Source organism: Eublepharis macularius, chromosome 3 (genome assembly GCF_028583425.1).
Source record: "Eublepharis macularius isolate TG4126 chromosome 3, MPM_Emac_v1.0, whole genome shotgun sequence".
Taxonomy (NCBI): Eukaryota; Metazoa; Chordata; class Lepidosauria; order Squamata; family Eublepharidae; genus Eublepharis; species Eublepharis macularius.
The window spans coordinates 33332731-33345883 of NC_072792.1; positions in this window are offsets into that span (position 1 = coordinate 33332731).

Genomic DNA, 13153 nt, shown 5'->3' on the forward strand with positions numbered 1-13153 from the left:
AGTGCTCAATATACAGCCACCAATTTTCAAAGAGCATCATCACCACAGCCCAAATGCATTTCTGCATTTTTCCCAGTGGAAACAAACAAAACCCAACAACCCCCTCCAAACCAATAATGATCAAATTGGAACCTTTGGAGTTTCTATTGGTTGAAGTGGATATTTCCCCTGCCTTTCCCTTATCTTTGGCTGTGACTCCCTGCAAATGTATTGTGGGCAGGAGGCTCTCGCAGACATGAAGCTATGTTGGCTGCCCAGCTGCAGTGCTGGGGGAATACAATGAGATCACCCCTCCTCCCTTTTCCACCAGTAGAATCCAATCCGTCACCTAACCTAGCCAGATTAGATATGATTACAAATTTCTCTTTCCTGCTGATTTAGTCCCCAATTCTGCCCCCCACATTTTGATTTAAGTAATTTCCAATGAAAATTGAACACACGCTTCTGTATTTCTCCAGCAGTTTCAGTTTCTTCATCCTGAACCTGTCTTGTAAAATGCATACATTTCCAGAATTATTTGTGTGTCAATTAAATCAGCATTATATATTATGCATATATTATTCATATAAGCAAAGTCCATTGCAAGTATAAATATTATATACATTGCCTATAAAAATGTACAACATGTAGACACAATACAAATGAATCTACAAATCAAAGGCAAAAAAGTGCAAAGCTGAAAACCATTGACAAAAATATTAAAGACTATAAAGAGTAACAAAATAAAGAATGTTTGTTCATTTGTAATTCAGATGTATTCACTGAATAGGCCATTCTGCTCTGAGTTCTGAATAGTAACTTTGGGGCAAGAAAAATGTTTGATGGTATTCCAGATTAATGTCTGAAAAAAAGCCTCCCAAGGCACAATCCTGCTTAAGCACATTTGTGTGGAGTGAAGTTGCATTGAAATCAATAAGAAAGACTGAAAGTTATGAAGGTTTAAAGCAGTAATTCCTAGATTGTTTATTGAGGCATGCTAGCGAGCCATAAGAGAATGGAAAATTTGCCATAAAGGAAATAATTAAAGGATTAATTCATCTACATAAGAGGATGCCCATTACATCCCTGAATGAATCTCTGTTCCTCTCTTGTCTCCCCTTCCAATCAACTTCCACTGGGAGGTGGTGTTTCTTTCTTTTTATATATATATATGTTTTATTAAACATTTCCAGTAATTTTTAAAACAACAATAACCAATTAACAATGTAGAATATTACATACAACAATTACCTCCTGTTACATAGTTCAGTATTCATTATTCAGTTATCTTTTTTTTTTTTTGAAAAATTTTTATTGGGTTAGAATCCATTATTTCCACATTTACATTCAATTTTCCCCAATTTTTTCATCTCTAACCCCCTCCCTTTCCCCCCCTTTTTGTTGACTTCCAACAGCTTTCCAACCCTTTGTCCCCTTTCCCTTACTTTTATTAGCTTCCTCTATCTAAAACAAATATATATTCTCCATTATTCTAAGCAGTACATCCTTAACTATTTTTAACATTATATGCCCAAACTGTAAGCCTTTGTTTCCATCTTAGATAAACAATTTATCCCAATTTTTCAATTTCAGGTATTTCTATATATCATAAACCATATAGATCATACATTCGTTTATATCAAACAATTTGACTTATTCTCTATATATATTACTCATTCTATCTTTTTATAATAGTTCTATATATCTCTCCTCACGTAGTCAATCAATTTGACCCATCTATATCTTCAGACATTCAGTTTGGTACAAAACTTGTCAGAAAAAAAAGAAAATATTGTTAGTTAATCGCTCCTTATATTTAGTCCTTATAATTAATTATTTTCTCTATGTTCTGTTTGTTAACCTATATATATCTATATATATGTCAATCTATTAATCTGACTGCTTATTAATTCACATTTATCTCTTCTCCCCCCGGTAAAGTCTCCCCCCTCTACTTCAATACTTCAGTAGTTCTCAAACTGCCACAGTTTTCCTCCCACCTCCCATTTCTTCTCCAGGTATTGTTTCAGCTTCTCCCAGTCTGTGTTGAACTGCCCTGAGTCCAGATCTCTCAATTTTCTTGTCATCTTGTCCATTTCAGCCATATACAGCAATTTGTAAGTCCAATCTTCAATAGTTGGCACTTCTTGTACTTTCCATTTTTGCGCATACAAAAGTCTAGCTGCTGCTGTCATATAAAATATCAACGTCCTGTGTTGGGCTGGAATTCCCTCCATTCCCAAGTTCAGTAGCAGGAGTTCTGGGTTCTTATTAATTTGAAATTGTAAAATTTCACTCATTTCTCTTATTATTTCCCCCCAGTACTGCCTGGCTACCTCACACGACCACCACATATGATAGAGGGAGCCCTCATGCTTCTTACATTTCCAGCATTTATTAGAAGTATTCAAATTCCCTAGCGCAATCTTCTTTGGTGTCATGTACCAACGATAGATCATTTTATAAATGTTCTCTTTGATATTAGTACATGTCGTTGTCTTCATTGTAGTTTTCCACAAGTATTCCCATGCCTCCATTGTTATTTCTTTATTAAAGTTTATAGCCCATTTCACCATTTGTGTTTTAACTATCTCATCCTCGGTATACCACTTCAACAGTACTTGGTATACCTTGGATATTCTTTTCTTATCTTCTTTAAGAAGGGTCTGCTCTAGTTCCGAATTCTCTATTCGTATACCTCCCTTTACAGAGTCCGAATTATATAAGTCTCTGATCTGTCTATACTGGAACCAATCGTAGTTAGGTGATAGTTCCTCTTGTGTCTTTATTCTAAGTTTGGATGCTTCAGTTTTAGTTATTTCTTTATACGTTAAACATTGTTGTTCATTATCAACAGCTCTCGGGTCTATCACCTCATATGGAACCACCCACAAAGGGGTTCCTTCTTGTAGATAAATTCTGTACTTCTTCCAGATTATGTATAGACTTCTCCGAACAAAGTGATGCAGGAACATCGAGTTGACCTTTACTTTGTCATGCCATAAATATGCGTGCCATCCAAATATTTTTTTATATCCCTCTAGGGCTAATAGTTTCTTGTTCTTTAATGTCATCCATTCTTTCAACCAAACTAGGCAGATTGCATCATGATAAAGTCTCAGATTGGGCAGTTGCATTCCGCCTCTTTCCTTTGCATCTTGTAAAACTTTCACTTTCACTCGAGGCTTCTTGCCTGCCCAAACAAAATCTGATATTTTCCTCTGCCATTTTTCAAATTGTTTGGAGTCTCTGATGATTGGTATTGTCTGTAGCAAAAACATTACTCTTGGTAACACATTCATCTTAACTGCTGCAATCCTGCCCAACCATGACAAATTCAATCTATTCCATTTAATCAAGTCTCTCTCTATCTGAGTCCATAGTTTTTCATAATTGTTTTTGAATAGATCTATGTTCTTTGCAGTTAATTCGACTCCCAAATATTTCACTTTACTTGTTACTTCACAATCCGTTGTTTCCATTAACAATTGTTGTTTCTGCTTAGTCATATTTTTGCATAATATCTTTGACTTCTTTTTGTTAATGAAGAAACCTGCCAAGTCTCCAAACTCCTTGATCTTATCTATCACTCTTGGCATGTTCTCCAATGGGTCCTCTACAATTAACATTATGTCATCCGCAAATGCTCTGACCTTGTATGAATAGTCCTTTATTTTTATTCCACGAATTTCATCATCTTGACGTATTTGTATCATCAGAATCTCCAATACTAAAATGAACAACAATGGAGATAACGGGCAACCTTGTCTTGTTCCTTTACTTATCGTCAATTTCTTGGTCAATTCATCATTCACCACAATTGCTGCAGTCTGGTCTCTATAAATTTCCTTAATTGCTCTGATGAATCTTTCTCCCAATTGTAGCTTTTCCATAGTGGCAAACATAAAGTCCCAGTTTAAATTGTCAAACGCTTTTTCAGCGTCAACAAAGAAGAAACCAACCTCTTTGTCACAACGCTTGTCATAATATTCAATAGCATTGATCACTGTCCTTAAGTTGTCTCTTATTTGTCTGTCTGGCAAAAAGCCTGCTTGTTCCTCCTCTATGACTTCCGAGAGCCACCCCTTCAATCTCTCCGCCAATATCTTCGCAAAAATTTTATAGTCATTGTTGAGTAGCGATATAGGTCTATAATTTTTCACATTAGTCAGGTCTTGGCCCTCTTTTGGGATCAATGATATATTCGCTTCACTCCAAGTTTCTGGAATCCTTTGATCCCTTAAAACCCCATTCATCACCTCTTTTAGGAATGGTGCCAGTTCATTAGCCATTGTCTTATAGAATTTAGCCGTAAGTCCATCTGGCCCTGGCGCCTTTCCTAGATTTGCAGATTGTATTGCCTTACTTATTTCCTCGTCAGTTACTTCACTATTCAACTTATTTCTCCAAGCTTCCGAGATTTCTGGAAGTTTGGTTTTCTCCAAATATGACGCTATTGATTCTTTGTTTACTTCTTTTTTATTATACAGCTTAGCGTAAAATTTATAAAAGGCTCTACTAATGGTAGCCTGCTCCAAATACGTTTTGTTATCTTCGCAAATTTTATTTATTATCTTCTTTTCCCTTTTCTTCTTCAATTGCCATGCCAGGTACTTCCCAGGTTTATTAGCACCCTCAAACGCTTTTTGATTCAGTCTTTTGAGATTCCACTCCAATTCTTTATTGCTCATTGCTGTTAGCTGTTCTTGAAGTATTTTAATTTCCTGGTATACCTTCTTTTTCCCTGGTCTCTTTTTTAGCTGTATTTCTTTGACTTTTATTTTCTCCTCAATCTCTTGTCTTTTCTCCTCTTTCTTCTTTCTTGCTCTACCATTTAAGTCCATTAGTATGCCCCTTACAACCGCCTTGTAAGCATCCCAAACTTTATTGGTTGGTACTTCTTTATTCACGTTGTATTGTATAAAAAACTTTGTCTCTCTTCTCAGTATTTCCATATTCTCTCTTTCCTGTAACAAGTCCTCATTTATTCTCCATGCTTTCCTTTTTCTCTTTTTTCCAAATTTCCACATAATTGGGTTGTGATCTGAGCCTACCATAGGCATTATTTCTACCTCCTTAGTCCATAATGCTAAGTCTTTTGAGGCCCAGATCATATCAATTCTTGATAATGTAGAATGCCTTGCAGAATAAAAAGTAAACTGTCTGCTTTTAGGATATTCTCTCCTCCATACATCTTCAAGAGTCTCTTGTTGAATCAACTCAAAAAAAAGCTTTGGTAATAGTCCTCTTTTCTTTTGTGCCGTTGTAGTCTTTTTGTCTAGTTCCAAGTCTGTCACTCCATTGAAGTCTCCAGCAAGAATTATCTGGTCGTATGCAAGATCGTCTAAATGCTTCCTTAAATCCTCAAAGAAGCTTTCTTTTGCACCGTTAGGTGCATAAAGTCCGACTACCAACACTCTCTTTAAATTCCAAATACATTCCACTGCTACAAATCTAGCTTCCACATCTCTCATAACAAATTTTGGCTGTAGCTCCTCTTTTATGTACAACACCACTCCTCTTTTTTTCTTGTTGGAGGCCGCTACATATTCTTTGCCCAATTTTCCAGATTTTAAATATTTTACATCCTGCTTTCTGATATGGGTCTCTTGCAAACAAACAATGTCACATTTTTGTTTTAGTAGCCAGTGAAAAGTATTTTTCCTCTTATTCAGTGAGTTTAGTCCATTTACATTCCAAGATAATACTTTACACTCCATACTCATGATCTTGTTGGTAAGTCTTTTTCATTGTCCTTAATAAATCGCTCCATCTCTCGCTCAGATCTGATGCGTTTTTTGGCCCCTCCAAACTCAAAGGACACTCCTTCCGGTAACTCCCATCTGTACCTGATTTTCATGTCCTTCAAAATCTGAATTAGCACTTTATATTTTTTCCGGTCCAGTAACACTGATCTGGGCAGTTCCTTCATTATAATAATTGTCTTGCCATCAATCTCCAATGGATCTTGAAACTGTTTTGTCACAATCCTCTCTTTCATATTTCGTGTTGTAAACTGCACAATCACATCTCTTGGTAGTTTCCTCTGGGTTGCTATTCTCGAATTCACACGGTATGCCACATCTAGGATAGCCACAACTTCCTCCTCCTCCTTCCCCAGGTACTCAGCCAACACCTCAGTCATCTGTTCTTGCGCTGACTTTCCTTCCACTTCTGGCAAGCCACGAAAACGTAGCTGCTTCTCCATATGTTTAGTTTCTGCAACTGACATTCTCCCCTTCACCAATCTCATCTCTGTTTGTTGCGTGTCTGCTAAATTCTCCATCGCGTCTTCTACTGTTTTAACTCTCTGCTGCGTTCCTTGTAATTCACTTCGTATTGTTTCCATACCTTTTTTCACTTCTGACAGCTCCGATTTTACTGTCTGTGTAACCTCTTTAACCTCTTTTATCAGCTCCAATTTCGTGTCCTTAAGTTCTTTAATCATATCTAAAAGTTTTTTGTCCAGGTTTTTATCCAGGTTTTCTATTGCCGATTGCCACTCTTTTTTTGACATCGTGGGGCTTGCTTTAGCTCGCTCCCACGAATCCGCTCTCTTCCTTAACTCCGTGGCGTAAAATTTAACGTTTTTCTATTTTAAATGTCCCGGTCTTCTTATAGAAATTAAATTTTAAAGAGTCCAAAATGTCGGGCGTCTTTTCTCTATGGTTTCTCTATGATTTTGTAATCCAAGATGGCCTACTTCCTCTTCCGCTGAAGCCGCGACCCTTCCCCTTTCAAAAATGGCGATTCCCTACTTCCTGCCCTCCAGCAAGGGCCGCTTCTCTCCAGCCACTCTATTGTTATTACGCACTTCCTGTCTCCCGTCTTCCCACAGCAGATCTCGCGATGGTGTCTTTTTCTCACAGCTCCAAAGCCACAGGTATTCAAAACAATAGTCCCATTTCTTTAATAACTTCTTTAAACTTAGTCTCTTTTTAAATTTGATTCCTGCCGAGTCTTCCCCTCCTTTTCGCTAGTCTGTTGCAGTTTAAAAATCTACTTTTTTTCCTCTCTGTTTTTATCAATCTGTCCCGTCTCAGAAGATAATGATCTTTACCTTCTCTTCACTTTTCTCGGGTTGTAATCGCTGTTTCGATTTTAAGTTCCCCTCTCAGCTTCTTCCCCCAATCGATGCTTGGGTATGTAGGTCTTATGCCAGCCGAATTGGCCCCAAAACTGCCGCAGAGATTATAGCCGACCCGTCGCAAGGTGGGACCTCAAGGATCGGGGGGAGACTCGTTGTGTAGAGCCCCCCCTCGTCCGAGATCTAGCTCACCCTAGGGTCTTGAGCATTCTTTGCCTGCTCCCCGCCTGAGAGCAGTCGGCCGCGGGCTATTTTCACCCCGCCGGCCGGTTAAAACGGCAGTCCGGTCAGCTCCGCAAGTGGAGCTGCGTTAGACCTCCATGGATCCCAAACAGGAAGTCCATTATTCAGTTATCTGAGTGGCTGTTGTGTGACAAAGATATATAGGAAAAAGCTCTGTTAAATAAAATTTTCCAGGTTTGGTTACTGCTTAGTGATGATCATATTAATGTGCCAACCAGTATCATAAATATGCTAGGGAACAGTAGAGGTCATGTTTCCTGCTTGCATTTGTCATATTTTCGCCTTTTGTTAAGTAATCTAGAATTGGGGACCATTGCTCCAGAAGGTGGGAGCTGAAGTTTCTAATACCTCTAGCCTTTAAATGTGACCAGATCATTTAGCACTGCAGACAAATCACTGCAGACAGAGAGCAGAACTACTTGTCCTCAGAAGAGGTTGCATGTCTGAATGGGTCACTGATGGGGCTTCCTTCCTTCCAATCAGGGAGGAAAACCTGGAACAGAAGTTCACACAGATAAATAACTGCTCTATGGACTGCAGATTATTTTATCTGCATTAAAGTAAACCTTTGGGGATCCCAAATTCTAACGTATCACCAATTTTATTTTATAAAAATGTCTGCCCTGGTTATCAAAAGTTTGGGAAACACTAGGTTATACAGTGTTTAATCTCTTTTTGTGAGACTGGGAATGAATGTGAACAAAGAGCAAGAAATGTATGTGTATCGTCTTTGGTGATTATGCAAAAGCTTCCCCTGGCGCAGAACATAACAGCCGGACATGGAGGAGGGTGCAGATGGGAGAAGGTATGTGGAATTTTGTTCCCATTATGAGTCTTGTATTATACTGCCTCCTTGCCTTTTTTAGTGTTCCCAAAAGGTTTTTGCTGCCACAGAGGATATCTTATAAAAGGCCTTAGTTCTTTCTCAGTTTGACTGATATTACAAGAAGGCTTTGCTATGTGTGTTAGATTTACAGAATGGTCAGCATGTGGGGGGGGGGCTGTGAGGCAAAAGGAGATCTTTCATTGTAGATTAAACAAACAATTTTCTTAAACAGAAACGGAGTTTATTTATAAGTACAAATGCATAATGGTTTCAGAGTAGTTTATAAGCTTAATAGTTTCAAGATAAGTATGTATCTTTGTTTCTAAACTCACTCAGTCACAAAGACTTATTTACCCCCACTTGCCATTTAGGCCAATAATGTCCTCAAAGAAAACATACTTCCCACAGATTACAGCACTTCACTCCTCCTCCCTCTTTCCCCAGAACAGCTCTGATTAACACTGGAACAACACACTGAACTCTCTCCCTTATAACAACTCTGACTAAATAGTAGTTTACTCTGCCCTCTAGGGTACAGCTACTGTGCAATCACAGCACAATTCACTCACCCATCCAACCCCCCCTTCTTTCTACAGTGGCCTACATTCTAACTACAGTTAACATACATCACCCCCGCCCCACATAATTAGTAGAAAAATGCATTAAAATATTTACATTACCAAATGGTACAGGGTAGAACACTGGGAGTATATTAATCCTATATGACCTCCACCCGTGCATGTCAGGATCTCGTATCATTTCGGTGGGCCTGTAAGACAGAGATATTCCACCAGACATATGGTTGAGGCCAGCATGAGATCCTTACTGAGCCACCAACCAGTCTTCCACCAAGTGTGGGGTTATACAGTGTCGACTGGCCCACTGCCCTATGTATGGGTACAGCATGGAGCCATGTAGTGCCCTTCGTTAGCTGACCCACGTATGGGTTGCAGTATGCTATCTATTCGCTTTTCTCCCCCTTGCAGCACTTATTATTTATGGACCAGAGGAAGAGAGAATTTCTGGCAGATGCTGCTGCATAATGATTGGTTTATTCTGTGCCCAGTTGCTAGGTAAGTCATCTGTTGGTCAAGTTGTATTTCATGGAGTAGTGGGATAGTTGTTAATGATGGGATGGGATGGGATGGTTGCTGCTTGATTATACTTTAAAGAATATTAGCATGTAGTTGATTTGCTGCTGAATAAGAATAACACAGAGCTGTACTCCAGCAGCCATCTTACTGGGATCATAATTGAATGTCATTTTATATTTTTTTAAAAAAATTTTTGCCCAGCGTTCTTCTTGACTCATACTGGTGTTTTTGCCCTGTCATAAACGAATAGTTTAAATTTTTAGATGAAAAAATCTTTTCATATATTTACCCCGACAGCCAGTATGTGGCTCCATCCTGTCGTTTCCAAATTATATGTTTATTTGAGACAATTTACCTAAATTGTTTTGATTTTTCTCTAATTTTCAGTTGAAAAACTAATCATGCAGGCATATCCAGAACATCTATGGGGCTAATATTGTTCTTGTTAGCAGGGAAGTGATCCAACTGTGAGAAGCAAGAGCAGGAAAAAGAAGATTAATTTAGAATGGAAGGGACATGCTAGCAAATAGCTGCCATTTCCCTGCACCCGAGCCATAATGTTACAGATAAACGAAACACAGAAAGGAGCTTAGGACAAAGCTCTAGCTGTGCCAGTCAAACACACAATTTGTTTGCAGCTTGTTTGTTCAGCATAAAATGCTAAATCCAGTGAGCCGGGGGGAAATTTTATGTAGTATAGAAAATATGCTTGTTCCATCTCCACAATCTGAAAACTGTTATAGATTTTCAATAGAAATTGGGTGAAGAAAGCACTGGTAAAATAATATGTCATGGCTGAACAGGTTTTTGCACATTTGGTCCAGAGAAATAAACAGTTGCCTAAGAATTTGGGGTTTATTTTCAAGAGCACATAATCCTTTCTCTGTACTTTTCACACATGGAGCAGAGAATGAAGACTTTGTGGAAGGACATCATGGAACTCCTTTGTCTAATCTCAGTTGGCTATGATGTCCAAACTGCAGCACTAACAAATAGAGATGAAGGGGCTGAAGATGGAGTACCTCTGTCTAGGATTTCACTGTAAAACATCTAAGTAGTAGATTTGTGCATTTCTTTTGTTATTAATTACACCTACTACAAAAATAGGGTGTTTCGTAATTGTAGTACTTAATATAAAAATGAAACACATTCCTTATCTGAACAGTCTATAAAAAAAGAAAACCCATGATGCAGTTTCTGTTTCTCTGTTTCCCTGCTGTGTTTTCCTAATCAGGACATACAAAGCTGTGTTCTTTAGTGGGAGGGGGGATAGACAGCCTCTGGATGTTCTTGATTGATTGCTGACTGCAGCCTCTAAGATTACATATATGTCTGAGGAAATCCAAACCCGAAGCACACGAGGCAGGACTTTGAATCAGATGAGAGTTGGTTTCACATTTTACAGATTGCCTGTTTGTAGGAAAGAGGGAAACAACTCAAAGGGAGAGGAATCATTAGCAAGTTTTCTTATTAGGATTCTCAGGTGCCTGCTGGTGGTGGGCAAACTCTTGGGGATTTGCCCCCTTGTCTGCCAATCACCCAGCAATTGGCAGCAGGGGACAACCTCCCAGAGGATACCCACCACCGGCAGACACCTTTGAAATGCACATGCTACATGCACTCCCAACTGGCACAGCAATGTCACTTCCGAAAGTGACATCATCCCATTGGCAACAAGAATGTTCCCACACTTCATTTGTAGCCCCAAATGGGCTGTATCGGCCCCATGTGGAACACAGGAGTACTCTTGCAGCTGGCGTGGTGACTAGACATGGGCACGAACAGAAAAAAATGAACATGGTGTTCGTTGTTTGTTGCCATCCACGAACAATGAACATTGATGAACATGACCAGTTCATGAACATGTTCATTGTTCGTTGTTTTTTGGGGGGGGCAACAGGCTCTCCTCCAGCCATCAAGATCCCTACCACACCACTCCCAGAAACCCTACCTGAGCAGGCAGCAGGAAATGTACCAATAATAAACAATAGCTTGGCCCAGAGCCTGGCAGCAGCCCTGGAACCTGAAGGGGTAGATCCCTATCCCACCACACACAAAGAAAATTCAAGCTCCAATGCTCTCTCTCTCTCTCTCTCTCTCTCTCTCTCTCTCTCTCTCTCTCTCTCTCTCAAAATGCCAACAGCAACTGTTTCTCCCTCACTGTCTGCAAAACCAGAGCTGGAAGCCCCCCCCCCCTTGCTTCCTTGTAACAAATTTGGAGCTCCACATTTGAAAGGAAGACCTGCCCATCAAGCTAAATTGGGCTTAGATTGGGGTTTCCAGGGCAACAGCAGGAGTTCAGAGAGAGTTCAGGCAGTCCTTGCCTCTGGTTGCCAAGGAAATTGATTGCAGGTGCCAGATTGTCTGGCTTGATGAACAGCAACGAACAGCAACGAACGAGGCTTGCAATGGCCACCTGTTCGTTTAGAATGGAGCCTCCCGAACAGCTTGTTCGGCTGTTCATGGATTTTTTAGTTCGTATTGCTGTTCGTGCCCATCTCTAGTGGTGACATCACTTGCAGAAGAAAGGTATTCCTTTCTTACTTGATTAGCTTCTTTCTTGAAACACAGTTTCTGGTTTGGTGTGTATGTTTTCTAATTCTTTCTGAAGCATTTTTGTTTTATTTTTACTTGAGGCTTGCTCCCCTGTTCTTCTCTGCCTAATTATTTGATTTGTGGCTTGACTTCTGGCTTCCTTCTGCCTCTTTGGAGCTCTTTTTTTTTTTAATTCAACCCCTACTCATTCTTATCTGCTTCAGTAGCTCTTTGTTTCCGTGTGTGACTTGCTGTGACTATGTGTTGCCTCAGTGTCTTTCTCCTACCAAACCCTTCTGATTTTAAACTATGCCCTCTCCCTCAAAGTTGCTGTGATTCTTTGGGAATTACAGTCAATTTGGGATTTGTCTGTCTTGTGTAACTCATTCTGTGTGTATGACTGGCGTGTTCTGGGTGCAACCTAAGCACAACTCTTTATTTTTATTTATTTATTTTATCAACCACAGTCCAGTAACAAAATTACATACATTTCATACACACATTGCAGTATCTTTTCTGATAACTGTGTGGAAACACAGCACATCATGACTGGCAGGGAATCTTCCAGCTCTGGTGGAAAGAATGTGCAGCATGGTGGGGGCAGATCTCACAGAGGGAGGGGCAGAGGGAGGGGTGATTTTGAAAAAGAAGCAGCAAGTCCCCCCTACTACAGACTAACACGGCAAACTCCTTTGAACCTTTACACAAGCAAACTGATCCCCACATCAAAAGGAGCTGTTTGCATCTCCATATCAAAGGAGTTGTTTACATCCCTCCTCTCCTCCTCCCCTCCCCTTTCCTCTCCTCCTCTATATTTGACCATTTTCTTTCTGCCCTCCATGCATCTGACAAAGAGAACTGTGATTCTCGAAAGCTTATGCTACAATAAAATTGGTTAGTCTTAAAGGTGCTACTGGACTCTTTTTGATTCCCCCCCCCCCTGCAAGTTACTGTTCTCCAGGCTAAGAGTCTGCAGTGTCAGTTACTAAAACTGCTTTATGTGTAAAAGTTTCTCATTCCTATCAATTCTCCCATAGACTTTAATATTAAACAAGGGTACATTCAATTGCCTCAAAAGGAAGATTCTTTTATTCTATCTGTCTGATATTTGGCAGTGAAGATGTCCTAGTGGAGTACTGCAACCCCCTGACCTTTGTCCAGTTCAGGTAGAAAACCAGGAAGAAACAGACCTCCAAAAGATGGGGGGGTACTTCCATTGAAACAAATGGGAAATAATAACAATATTGAATTACACAAATGAAACAATAATGAAAGAAACAATAACAAAACAAAACCATATGAAAATACTCAGTAAAGAAACAGTCCCTTTGAGAATAAATAATAAAAATGAAAGAAACAAAACAAACTCCTATGCACAAGTCTACGAAG